A 10,687-nucleotide genomic window follows, 5' to 3' on the forward strand; every position below is an offset into this window, starting at 1 on the left:
TCTGTTAGTTTGAACCTTCAGACAGTCTGAGGGCTGAAATTTTCTCAGTCCCACAGTAGTTCTCTGTTAGATTTAACTTTCAGACAGTCCAAGGACTGATATCCTCTAAGTTCCTGAGTACTTCTCTGATAGTTTGAACCTTCAGACAGTCTGAGGACTGAAGTTTTAAAAGTTTCTCAGTACTTCTCTGTTAGTTTGAACTTTCTGGTTAACAGAAGCCTTAAAACTTGTGACCATGAGTCTTGATTTTATTTAGACCATCCATCTGAGGTCTTCTCAGACCTTCACCTGTGGGTTTTTTAGAAATCCTGAACAAACTTTGATTCTCTTCACTGAACACTAAAGTTTGTGGAGATCAGAAGGTAACATTAGTTTGATCAATGCCTTCAACTACTAGTAGACTTTATCTGGAAAGCAGTTTTCTTAAATGAGTTCTTAGTAAATCTGTCCACAATCAAACCAAGAACATAGAAAGAGGAAATGTTTGAAGAAACAACTTGATGTTTTCATTTCAGACTAGAAAACACTTTAAGACCTTCATCTGTTTTTGCTCTTTTTGATCGTTTTATTGTCTCTTCTGTTTAATTTGATCGTCTAAAGTTTAACTGGTGTCTTTTCAAATGTTTTGTCTTTAGTTTGATTCTTCTTAAATGCTTAGTTTTGCGCTTTTCTCACTTTTTATTCTTTTCTCATGTCTGATTTGATTTCGAAATGTTTTGTCTTTTTAATGTTTGTTTTTTCAAATGTTTTATCGGCTTGTTTGAAAAATTTCCTTTTCTTTCCCAATGTTTAATTTTTCGATTAAATCTTTAAGGTTTTTCTTTTTAAATATTTTACCACCTTTTAATGTTTAATTTTCTTTTTAAATGTTTCATTGCATTTTCTGTTTAATTCCTATTTAAAGTTTTATTGTCTTTAATATTTAATTTTTGAATTAAACATTTAATTTTTTAATTAAATGTTTTGTATTTTTTTTAGAATGTTTAATATTCTTCCTGTTTAATTATATTTTTTAAATGTTTAATTATCTAAAATATTTCATCTTTAATGTTTAATATTTTTGTTTAAAACATTTTTGTTTAATTTCATAATTACATGCTTTGTAGCTTCTGTTCAATTATCTAATTAAATATTTTGTCTGTTTAATATAATTTAATTGTCTTTAATTTTCTTGCTAAAAGTTTGGTATTAAATGTTTTTTTCCTTTGATTTAATTGCTTATTTAATGTAGTTTGTTTCTTTATTATTTTTTTCTGTCAAGATTTTAACCCCAACCTTAGAAATGAAACAAACCCTTAAATCACAATGAAAATACTTCTGTTGTCACAATCATGAGTTAATCAATTATTCAGTTTATCAATTCAACTTTATTTGTTGAGCACCTTCCACACAGATGACAAAACTAAACAAGCAAAGAGAAAAAACTATGCTAAAACTATGATTGAAACTCGATAACACATTTAAAAAAACAAAAAAGATTTAACAATAAAATATGTGTCCAGGGGATGGAGGGAGTTTATTGAAGTCTTCTTGGGCTCACATGGTAAATCATTTAAAATATTAACTCGATATTCAGTCTAAGGAAACTGCAGAGCGACAGAAGAACCAACAATATCTCCTGTTTTCTCCTTTAATGAGTCGACTCTTCTTGTGCTTTCAGACCAAAGAACTACAGACTCTTCACAACCTGCTCAAACTCTTGGTACAGGACCTCACCACACGGGTCAAGAAGGTTTCCGTCTCATTTCTACTCTGAAGATCACCTTCTCCTGCTCAAACTGCTGACAAATGTTTCTGCTGCTCTAAAGTCTGGTCTCCAGAACTTCCTTAAAACTCTCAAAGTGTCTTCTGCTGCAGGTTGCTTTGTAGAACTGTTACAGAAAACCTCACTAAACCACATGGAGGGGCCTCAAGATAGTCATCCAAATGAAACCGTACAAAAATCGAACTAGCACAACCCAAACGCTAAAGTCTCCTGCAGCCTACCAGAGAAGCTCTGAGAACAGAGAATCAGGACAGGAACTCTTACCTTCTGGACAACCAACGTTGGTTCTCAAACAAGAATACAAAATGTGTCTGACCAAAAACCTCTAAAGACTCACTACAGCCAAGATAAAGACACAACTCAGCTGCACCAAATCCACTAATCACTGCACACATTTGCACCATGTGCTAACTGTGGCTAAAGAACCACATTTACCAAGACAACTATCCAGTACAAAGCCCTAAAACACACCAAGAAACACATTAAAGAGGATTTTACTGCTGGAAGCTGCAAGCCAACGCCTAAATAACAAACTAAAGCAATGGAGCCAAACCCGGTTCAGTGGTGAAGAGAAGCAGAGGAAATGTTTGTCTGCAGCTAAATAAAGCAGGAAGACACTGAGCTGCTCAGGTGTTCCTGATAACACCAAGCAGCCACCTGGACAGCCAATAGGAACACAGCTTACTGGAAGTCCAGAGGGCTGGCTTAGTGAAGGAAATTTAGTTTAAAGTTGAAGCAGAAAGTTAACAAAGAAAGTTGAAAACCACCTTCTGATACCTGAAATCTCTGAGTTTTCACACAAAGAACACCTGAACATGTCAAACTGGTTTCATAGTAGAACCATCATTGTAAAAACGTCATAGTATGGTGTGTTGCTCAAAAAACATTAGGACCCGGCTGTCTAGGGTCGCCGAGGAGCAACACAAAAACAGGACAAACGCTGGTTTCCAGGGGGTTAGGCAGCTATTTATTTGAAAGAGTAAGTTTACAACAACACAACATGTGAGCAGAAAAATCACAGTCTGTCTTTAGTTCAGCTGAAAATATTAGTTTTTGTCTTTTTTTATTGACCAAACTTTTCAGGAAGTAGATGAAGAATAATTAAAGCCCTCATGTAGAAGTCCATCTTATTTTGGATCCTTGTGGAGAGTTTAATCTTAGAGTTTGTAAAGCTGTTGAGTTTTTAGAGTCACATTGTTTTGGCATTTCATAACTGAGTCCTGAAATAAAATTACAGTTGTGGATTTCTGTCATTTAGTCTGGACTAAACAAATAACAGCAGCATAAATCTCAAACGTCATTATGAGGAGTCTGGATTGAGGTTTCTCACTTGATAATGATCAAAACATGAAATTTAGGTTGGTTTAAAGAAATATTTCACCTTAAATCTTTGAATGTTGACCTAAAAGGTTGGTTTCAGGAAGTGTTCCACCTACAAGGTCCTCACACATCCACCTTAAAGGAACATTCCACCAAAAATCCTTGGACATGCACCTAAAATGTTGGTTTAACCGAGTATTCCATTCAAAATCCTCAAAGAGACCTGAGGGGCTGGTTAAAAGGAATATTCCACCTAAAACCTCAAATATGGTTTAGTGATGTGCGCAGTGATTAATGGGTTTGGTGCAGCTGAGTTGTGTCTTTATCTTGGCTGTAGTGAGTCTTTAGAGGTTTTTGGTCAGACACATTCTGTATTCTTGTTTGTGAACCAACGTTGGTTGTCCAGAAGGTAAGAGTTCCTGTCCTGTGGTTTAGAAAAAATCCTTCAATGTAGACCAAAAAAGTTAGTATGGAGGAATATTCCACCTGAAATGTAGACCTGAGAAGTTGGTTTGGAAGAATAAACATCCTTGCATGTAGACTGAAAGACGGTTTGGAAGAAAATTCCACCTAAAATCCTCCAATGTAGACCTAAAGGGTGAGTTTAATGATATATTCCACCTAAAATTGACTACTGTAGACCTTGGAGGTTGGTCTGATGGTATATTCCACCCAACATCCTTGAACATAAACTTAAAAAGTTCAAAGGAATATTCCACCTAAAATCCTTCAATGTAGACCAAAAAATCTTGGTGTAAAGGAGTATTCCACCTTAAATGTAGACCTAAAGGATGGTTTGGAGTAATATTCTACTCTAAAATCTTCCAATGTAGACCTAAAAGGTTTATCTGATGGTATATTCTACCCAACATCCTGGAACATTTACCTAAAAGGTTGGTGGAAGTCACAAATAAAGGAGCTCTTGGTTTTTCCCGGCGTTACTGAGTCCAAAGCTGCTGTTTCAACACAGACATGTTCACATGCATCCACAAACCTCTCAGCACTCAAACACCCACAGACAGGAGGCCGGCTGGGCCGAGGCTCAGCGGCGTCCTCAGACCCACGAGTCGGGGAGTCGCTGAACTTGTTGGTCCGGTTTGAAGGCCTCTGTGTGTTCCAGTAGAAGTCCACGTAGTCGGTGTTGACTTTGAACCGCAGCGACTGGCCACCATCAGGTGGACCGGCTCGTCCTCGTAGGGCTCCTCCTGTAGCCTTGAGGGAATCACAGGAACATTCAGTAGCTGTTGGAGTTCTTCCTGTCAGGCTCGTGGTAGAACAGCTCTGAAGAATCTTGTACTTGTCTTATCTGGAACAATCTAACAGCCTAAACTGTTAACAGCGGTGTAAAGAAGCAAACACACAGGCATAGATTAGGACTCAAACTAGATTTATTTTAGAAAACAAATCAGCTTAGAGGCATTTGTTCACACATGTGGCTGAATAGGAGGCCGTCCAATCAGGTTAGAGGTCTTCACTCTGTAGGTTGGTTGTTCAGTGAGACTCTTGGACCTCCATCAGCTGACGTGGATGTTTGATGGTCTTCCTCTCTAGTGCCAGATGATTCATCCATGAATTCAGCAGCTACAGACTGAAATGAAGCTCATGCTGCTGTTATTGAATTCCTGTTCCAGATCAAATGTTCAGAGCTCACCTTGAATGCAGCCGTCTGCTGTCTGATAGTTTTTCTCATTGTAGTCTTCAGTAAAGTCTTTTTCCTCATGTCAGGATGTGGTGAGACTCTTTCTCAGTCGCTGCAGACGTCCCTCATTGTGCATCTCCAGAGAAGAAACAGAAAAACTGATCACTGCTTCAGCATCACAAACGTTCTCCAGCATTGAGACTGTTTTAGGAATTAATTCATTGTGTTGTGAACTTTGAAGGAGCAGAAACTTTACAGCTGCCAAAGATATGAGCTCCAATTCTGGATGTTTTAGGAAATGAAGTTCATCAAATGAACACTTGATGATTGCTGATAACTCTCATTAAATTACTGAAGAAATCCAACATAAAAACCTGTAAATTCTCAGGCAGCTTTTGTTAAAGTTTGTCTATAATTCTATCATCATGTTCTGGAACCAGGACTCTGCAGAAGTTCCTTCAAACAGATACTTGTGTGTTTCTATTTAAGGCCTCAGGTTTGAACGTACAGCAGAGGATTAGAAAGGAGTGATTTAAATTTTCAAATCAGTCCAGTAAATGTTTGGAGTAAAAATGATTAAAATTTCGATTTATATAGATTTGTGTCATTATAATATTGTAGAGTCTCACTCAAATATATCCAAATGAGTTCAGTGTATTTACATTTTATAGAATATTTGACTTCTTAATCTCAATACTGTAGGGTCTGACCCTAAATATTATAATAATGATGTCAATTTAAATAATATTTTAGTGCAGAGTCATAAACTTTAATCAGCTAAACTTACATAATAAATATCACTGCACAATCTTAACCTGAACATTCATATTATTGAGGTAAATTTACATAAATCATGATATTCTAGAGTCTGAACTGAAATATGTCTAACATTAATCTTTTTGTATTGTGCTGATAAACAACAATAACCCGACTTTCAGATAATATTTGTTGTCTGTGATTGTGAGACTAAATTCCTACACATTTTGGAACTTTACCTGTTGCAGTTGTAGGAATAAATAAAAATGAAATCTGTTCATTTCCACATTATGCACATTTATTTATTCTTAATATCTCAGACTGAATGGTAGCTGGCAGTAAAAACAAACTCATCTGCTGGACTGAATTTCCCAAAATGGAAACATGGACAGAATTTAACACTCATGTATCCATGGCAACGCTAACATTTCTGCTTCTTACCAAAGTTCACAACACAAGTAAAGAGTTTAATGTAAAACTTCAGGGATGACTGCTGACCATAAGTATTCTGATCAATACTTCATGATCAATATCAGGACAGATGTTACAACTCCAACTGTTGCATTAGACTGCAGTTATTCAAAGAGAAATTAAAACATCACATTCCTCATGAAAACTAAATGGGACTTTTATTAAATAAAGTGTTGGTGAATAAACAGTGTAAAAAGTGCAAAGCAGCTCCATTAAATCAGGAGATGTGAGACTTCCACAGCATGGATCACCATCTGCTGTGTTGATTCATAGCTGAATGTCAGAATGAACTGAGCTAGAAAAGCTGCTTTGAGCTGCAACATTACGGTCTGACAATCCAACACCATCACAGTTTTCATCTGGTTGTTTTGCTCCAACATGCTGTGAAGTTCAGTTTTTACTTGAATCAATACAGAGATTCTATTTCCAACCAAGACTGGAATAAAAATTAGAATGTTATGAGGTTATTAATGCAACTAAATCCTTTTAGATGGAAGGATTTACTTCTAAGTTCTAATTCAAGTTTCAGTTGGAGCACATTGCATTCACAAAGAAAAACAGCGATACCTTCATAGCAACATTTAATAAACCTAAAGCTTCCCTGTTGGCTCATTGGTGGAGTTTGTTACTGAGCATCTGAACCTTAAATCCAGTGAGACGACCATCTTCAGTCGAGGCCAGTCAGAGAACTTCAAGACCTTCCATCAGCTGGACCAGATGTGGCATCATCTCCCTCTGAACATCTGGATGACAGGAGAAAAGACAGAAATCAAACACAGATCACAGAAATACAATTTATTCACTTTCATCATTTTATAAAAGTAGCATGAACTTTATTAAAACTTGACAACATCAGTAATGACAGTAAATGTTTTTAACTCGTGTTGAAGCTAAATTTAAAGTCAATTGTAATGACAGTTTATCCTGAGAGGAGTGAGAATGGAGCTTTTCTTTCCTTTTTAGACTATTCCCTCAAAATATTCTGTTTATTATTGGCTTTAGAAGCATTTTTCTTTACTTATTTTTAGATACCTCAGACTGATACACTTTGCTGGTTTGCAGATAATTTCATGTACAATGACAATAAAGATCTTCTATTATAACATATTTTGCTAAAACAAGAACTGCAAACCTTCTCAACCATCTCTCAGGCTGCAAAATTCCAACTGCAACAAAGAATTATCTGATGTAGTTATTATTATAATCTTTACTGAACCAGCCCTGGAATTAATAAAAATCTGTATGTGGATATGATTTTCTCTGATGGGACCACTATGGAAGCTGTAGTAACAATTAACTATCCTTTGAAGGGAAAGATTAGGTCTTCTTCAGGTGGATAAAAAAAATGCTCTCCCTTAAAAAAAAAAAACTGCATACAATAAAGTAAATCTCTTCTGCACTGCACACATTCTACACTTTTGTATGACTCTGGATGTCAGAGTAAAGGCAGACAGATCCACCGATCAGCCACAACATTCTGACCACTGACAGCTGAAGAGAACAACATCCATCATCTTGTTCTAATGCAACGTTCTGCTGGGAAACCTTGACATTCATGTGGATGTTTGACATGTACCACCACCTAAACACTGCAGGACAAACAACCCCCTAGTCTCCATGGCAACAGCAGTCCTTGATGCCAGCTGCCACCCTCAGCAGGACAAATTAAAACTGCTCAGGAGTGGTCCGAGGAACACGACAGAGCTAAGCTGTTCACCTGGGTTCCACACTCCCCACATCCAGATCTGATGGAGCATCTGTGGGATGGTCCAGGATCAGCCTGGTCTAGGTAGGACCCACACTGCAACCCACAGGATCCACAGAATCCACAGGATCCCCAGAGGTTCTGATGAACCACTGGGTCAGAGGAGTTTTAGCAGCATAAAGGGACCAACACAGTATTAGTCAGATGGTCATAAGGTTATACTGTTATATTGTCATGCTGTTTATATGATCAGTAAATGTTACCATCAATTATAACGTCCACATTGATCAGGAAAAAAAACAACTATCAGTTCATTCAGAAACTGTGGGGTTAAACCTAAAAACACAGACCTCAACAGCAGTTTGTTTCAAAGCAGAACACCAGCTGGTTTTCACTAAAGAAGCTTTCAAAGCAACAATTAAATGACAGTTTTGTTCTCATTAAGTTCAGAGTCAGCCAAAATAATTTACACACATCAGGAAAAGAAAAACTTTTATAAATATTTCATTTGTATAAGTACTTCTATACATAAAGATACCTCTTTCTAAGTTTGATCAAATCATGACAACTCTGTGTCCTGTTGTACGATGTTCTCCCAACAGATGGCGCTACCCTCATGAATGGAGCATCAACAAGTGACGTCTACAACACAACAGAAATGTCTGGAAGCCAGTGGCCACCACTTTGAGCACCTCTTGTAATTGTAGAGGCCAAAGATAACTTTTATTAATCTCGTGATGTCTGAATAAATTTGGTATTGAAATATTTCTGCAAGTTTTTCTTTTCCTGATGTGTGTAGACATTATTTTAGCTGACTCTGTATAGTGGGTTTCTGACAGGTCACCAGGCAACATCTTTTTATAATAATGACAAACATACCTGCATTCTACAGGAGTGATTTTCCTCATGTGCAGGTAAAGATGTGTGAGGAGCTTAGAGATGACAGGAGCAGGAGTCATCCTCACTAATTCAGCTTCCACCTAGAAACAGAAAGACCACAAACAAACACACACACTGATATACTCTCAAACGTTCAACCTCACAGCCTCAAAATATCTGTTTAGGAAGTGTTGTGTTTTTAAATTCTGCTGAAAGCGTTGACAAACATTCTCTTACAAGGTTGTGTAAAAAGCAGCCTGTCCTCTGAGCTACTGAGAAATTTTCCTGAACAAAGTTTCTGCATGTAAATCAGCTCAACAAAAACTAAAGCTTCAGTCAGAGATAACAGGTATCGCAAATTATAAACAACTTTCTTTGTTAACTCAGACTTTCTGCTTCAACCTCACATAAAAAGGGGAGTTTAACTCATCAGGTGACTGAAAATGAACGGCTTGTGCAGTTCTAGATCCAAAAGTAGGATGTTTCATCTCATGTTTTACTACAAATACATGCATTAATAAATAAATACAACAGCTGGTTGTTAGTTTATTCACTATTATTGTCACTTTATATACTGGATTGAACTTGAGCAGTGAAAGAAAGAAGGAATTTAATGAAATTATGGAGATTCAGAGAGGTAATGTTGCGCAATGTTAAGTTAAGCGCGGTTTAATTCAAACCAGCTGAATGTTAAACTTCAGTGCAGCTCAACGGGTTTCAGTTAACCTTAAAGTAAAATACCTTTTTTAAAAGCTAAAATACACAGCAGAGAAATACAGGTTGGGTCATTCTAATAATGACGGACAACTGCAGCAGCAACTAACACAGGTGTTCAGCGGTAAGTTAGCCACCTGTGTTGATTAGCCCGCTAGCTAACTTAGCCGCTTAGCTTGCTAACGCGTCCAGACCAACTGCTCAAACACGACAAAATACAACTCTTTACAAGTCGCTGACTTAACGTACAACAAAACAACGCTACTGGTTACAAGTATTTATCTTCTTACCGTGTTTTACTCCAATAACAAAGTCAACAGCAGCCAGAGATGCTACCAGACGTGCCGACCACAGATATATATACCAGACTAGATCCGCGAGCGCCCTGTCTTCTATATTATGTATGGTCTGACCAATCACTGCTCTCTGGCTCTCAGTCAGTCTGACCAATCACTGCTCTCTGGCTCCGCCCTCTGAGAATCTTGTTGTCGTTTGGCTCCATACTTGCTGATGACCACTTCCGGTCTCAGAAAATGAAAAAACGGACCTTTTTCGTTTCTGTCTCTTACTGATTTTATTTTTTTGTTATTCTAAATATAAATTGAAAATCAAAGCATTTTAAAAACTTTGTATATCCCCTTTTAATCATGAAAAGGAAAAACGCCTTGTATTTCAATTTAATTTTTTGTATTCTAAAACGAAAATCAAATAGCCACTCGTTTTTTGTTTTTCAATACCCGTTTCAGAACGGAAAATCGAATTGCCACAATATACACGGACCATTTATCAACAGCTGTCAGACTTTCTGTGTAGACAGTCTTCATATTCAGTGTCATTTGATCCATCCTGCAGATTAAGCTGGGGTCACTCTTTCACCCACCCTGGTGACACTGGCACCCTTAGTTGCTATGGGGCCTGTGAGGCAGAAATGCCACTTGGTCACATATGGCCGGCTGTAAATAGCTTCTTGCATGCAGGTGAGTCGAGCTTTCCACCACAGGTGAACATACAGCAAACTCATTCACAATTCTCCACCTGAAAGTGTTTACTCTCTGCTTGGCTGGGAGGCATGTTAGGGATTTCTTCAGTTTTTGCTGTCATCCAGGGAGGGGAACTGCAAGAGGAGGACAAGACAGGCAGCTTGCTGGATTACCAAACTGGGAAAGTGGGCAACGGGGACACCAAACTTGATTTGGTAATCTGATTATCTGCAGATTTGGCTGGGAATTTGCACCTTTAAAGTACATTATTAGCAAATGTGGGACCTGCAGCATTAAGAAATTATGTCTTGTAACATGGATGTGTGTTTAAACTCACATTATTTTACTTTATATTGAGTTGACATGGTGCATATTCAGCAATAAAATTCTGGTTAGTCATAATAACAATTAGTGTGAACTAACTGGCACTAATTACAAGGAAAAACAATAGAGTACAT

At 37.4% G+C, this 10,687-nt stretch overlaps 1 long non-coding RNA gene across 2 annotated transcripts; it reads right to left on the bottom strand.

Annotated features, from left to right (window-relative positions):
• Positions 1-4,455: 4,455 nt before the first annotated feature.
• On the bottom strand, positions 4,456-9,629 carry LOC129349965 (uncharacterized). 2 transcript variants are annotated; one of them, XR_008603139.1, is made up of 4 exons: positions 9,540-9,629; positions 8,536-8,636; positions 6,594-6,694; positions 4,456-4,860 (listed from the first exon to the last, which is right to left on the bottom strand). It is a non-coding gene; the product is annotated as an uncharacterized LOC129349965 (long non-coding RNA). The 2 variants fall into 2 exon arrangements; XR_008603138.1 differs by having other exon boundaries at positions 4,456-6,694.
• Positions 9,630-10,687: the final 1,058 nt, after the last annotated feature.

This window comes from Amphiprion ocellaris, chromosome 11 (genome assembly GCF_022539595.1).
Source record: "Amphiprion ocellaris isolate individual 3 ecotype Okinawa chromosome 11, ASM2253959v1, whole genome shotgun sequence".
Taxonomy (NCBI): Eukaryota; Metazoa; Chordata; class Actinopteri; family Pomacentridae; genus Amphiprion; species Amphiprion ocellaris.